Source organism: Grammomys surdaster, unplaced genomic scaffold (genome assembly GCF_004785775.1).
Source record: "Grammomys surdaster isolate TR1022 unplaced genomic scaffold, NIH_TR_1.0 126121, whole genome shotgun sequence".
In the NCBI taxonomy this organism is placed as follows: Eukaryota; Metazoa; Chordata; class Mammalia; order Rodentia; family Muridae; genus Grammomys; species Grammomys surdaster.
In genome coordinates, this window is record NW_021620929.1 from 3128004 (window position 1) to 3131131 (window position 3128).

Genomic DNA, 3128 nt, shown 5'->3' on the forward strand with positions numbered 1-3128 from the left:
TCTTTCTTTCTTTCTTTCTTTCTTTCTTTCTTTCTTTCTTTCTTTCTTTCTTTCTTTCTTTCTTTCTTTCTCTCATGCTTCTCCCTGGTCCCTATTCCTCTCCTTGCCCCCAGCATACAATTTAAGAGGGTCCATGGAATGGCTTACATACCTTCCATCTCTTTAACATTTTAAAGGTTAAGTGAGCTTCTCTTATGAGCCAGACACATGACCAGCAGAGGTCCTGTCTGGAGGGGACAGAGGTATGTGAGCAGAAAGGTTCATGCTCCATCAGAGGGAGGCAAACTGTAAGTCCCACTTCCTGTCACCACCCTACATCAGGAGCCTGGGCAGCTTGATGTTTGGTGTAATGAGAAAGCAAGCCACCAGCTCCCCTCAAGAGGATGCTACAGAGTCAGGGTGAGCATCGCAGAGATGTTCATGTTAATTTGATGCTGAAAGAGTCCAACTTGGACATGGGAGGCTGACACTTCTAGAAGCTGATAAAAATGGAGGCTTGCACATGGCCACTGGAAACCACTCAACCTTTCCCACAAGCCCTTAGTATCTGCAAATTTTTCCTAGTGTGGCCTGAACTGGACCTATCTTCATGTAGGGAGACGCCTCAGTTTTTCCACCTTCTATAAGAACCCGCCTTTGATCAAGCACATTTGGGGAAACAGTCTTTATCTTCAGGCTTGCTGTGAAATAGGCATTTCCTGGCCACCAGTCTATATTAGGAAGACAATATTCACAACATGGGCCTCCAAAACTTCTCCAAGGACTCGCCCGCTCTGGAGTGTGGCTGCATTCTCTCTGCTGGCTCCTCTAGGGGCCGAGCATGCCTCAGTGTAGCATGGAAGAGCAGTGACAAGCCTAGGCAGCACACATGTCTCTCAGTCATTTAGTTATCCTGGCTTTCTAGTTCGGGAGTGGAACCTCAGACTTGTGATGGATTCAGCTTAGATCGCACTTTAGTTAAGTGATCACTGTCTGAACAGCATTTCCCAAGTCCTTGATCTGTACAGAGGTCACATCTGGCACCAGTTTACTCTCATGGTTTTCTCGGGCAGGGCCCACACCACTAAAACCTTTCCTCACTTAAAACTGACTCAGAAAACTCAGAAGATACTGGGCACGAGAAAACAATAGTGAGCTAGAAGGAGGCTAGAGTGTAACAGGCTTGGGCACACTTTATGATGAAGAAAGTCCCCAGTCCCCAGACTGAATGGGATCACATGTGACTCTTATGTCAAATCCACATTGGAGATGGGGTGCTAGAAGTCTCCAGCAGGAGCCGCCAGCCCATGTGGCTGATGAGCCAATCTTCAAGGTACTATTATATGTCTACTGCTCTTGGTGTAGGCTCAGACCTCTCTTTCAGATACAGACATCAGAGCCAGCACTTAGTGGTGATCATAGACCACTAGAGGGTAGCTGGAGATTCTGACAAGAACCCCCCTAGTCTTCAGCAGTTGCACATAAAACATGGATGAGGGTTTGTTGAGTTGGGGTAGCCTCTTCACTTCTGCCCTAGCTGAACCTCTCTGGCTAAAATCTCATGACTGTTTATAGAGGATAGTCTGGTCTTTGGAGTTAGATCAAACTGAGTTATAGTTAACCTCTTAGCCTTAGTTTTCCCACCTGACAAATGGGAATAAACACAAACAAGAAATAGTACTTTTCATTCCCTTCTATGTTCTATGTTTCCCATTGGGGATTTAGTAATCTCACTGGCTCAAAAACAATACCAAGCTGAAGCTCTTCCTCCTATACCTGGCTAGTACCACTCAGGAAGAACAGGTCAGATGCAGGACTTGAGTGTCACCTGGGAGGCCAGTGGCTCTGAGAAGCTGAGGTGATTCGGATGGGGATTCCCACCTCTACTCCATCACAGAAATGCCTCGAAGCATGAATCCTATGGTCCATCCAGCCTCTATCACACTAGCCTCTGTCCCCTCATCCTCCCCAAGAATATCATGAAGGTGTGCCTTGTGCCTGTTGGTCTAACCTGGCAGCAAAGAGGCAAACAATGACAGCTTCAGTGGCAGGCAGGGGGAGTGCCAACCTGGGCCCCTCACTTGTTCTTGGATGGCTTTACTCCTCCTGATGCTTAAGTCCCTCCACTCTGACAGAGGGTGTCACACTATAAGATCTGAGGCAGAATTAGGGCTCAACAAATTCCAGGCCTGCCTCCCTCCCTTCCATCCACCCCAGCAGGGCTTACATCTGGAGCTCCTTAATGTCCTCTCTCTAAGCACAAGGGATGGCAGCAGTTCCCTTACCAGGCAGCTGTTATGGCAGGTGCTTCCGGATCTCAGGCAGGACTCTCACACAAGACATACTCTTTTGGGTCCCCAGGGTCCTTTCCATCTCAGTCCTGGCCCCTTGGATGTAGGTATGCATCCACTCTCTGATGGAGTGGCTCTCTCTCTGGAGAAGGCAGAGCTGCTGAACCAGGTATAGGTGGGCGGGGCCTCCTCCAGCTCCTCCCTTGGTGGAAAGCTGGCTGGTCCTGGGTTGTTTGTGAGAATCAGTCAGCTCTTGCTGTGCTTTTGATTATCTTGTTTCTCTATGCTTTGTTTCTGGGCTCCCGTTTCAGCCATGCTCCCTAACCTCAGCCAAGAAAGACTTCTGCAATCCAAGATGTCTTGAGAGTTCAGTGCATGGCTCCAACCACTCTGATAATCTCTGCTTTCTGGGGACATGCCTCCGACGTGGTGCAAAGGGATTCCGAGTTAGCTTAATCACCAGATTCGCATCCACAAAACAACTTAATTTGTTTCTTAGAGCCTTGGCTTCGTCTTGGCTTCGCCTTGGCTGAGTTTGTTTGGGATTAACAGAGTCTAACAATATGTGTTAATAGAGTCTACTCAGACTTTCCAGTTGCAAAGACACAGAAAATCCCAAGGATTAGGAAAGTGGTGCTCAGAAGAGGTGGGGATGATTCTGGAGCTTTCTGGTCTCCTTTGCTGTATCCCAGATCCCCAGAGAGTATCCTTTAAGACTCAAGCAAATTCCTTCAGGGAACTTCCAGAGACAGAGCGAGGCTTCTCTGTTCCAAAGCCAGCAGAGCTTCTGATATGCATGCTTACACACACACACACACACACACACACACACACACACACACACACACACACACACAC

At 48.1% G+C, this 3128-nt stretch overlaps 1 protein-coding gene across 1 annotated transcript in view; it reads right to left on the reverse strand.

Annotated features, from left to right (window-relative positions):
* Positions 1-2414, reverse strand: part of Gabrp (gamma-aminobutyric acid type A receptor pi subunit) — a 25948-nt gene extending 23534 nt beyond the window's left edge. Inside the window, exon 1 of the mRNA XM_028756520.1 lies at positions 2265-2414. The gene's annotated coding sequence lies outside the window, so the exon portion shown is untranslated. The remainder of the gene's footprint in view (positions 1-2264) is intronic.
* Between the last annotated feature and the right edge of the window lie 714 nt (positions 2415-3128).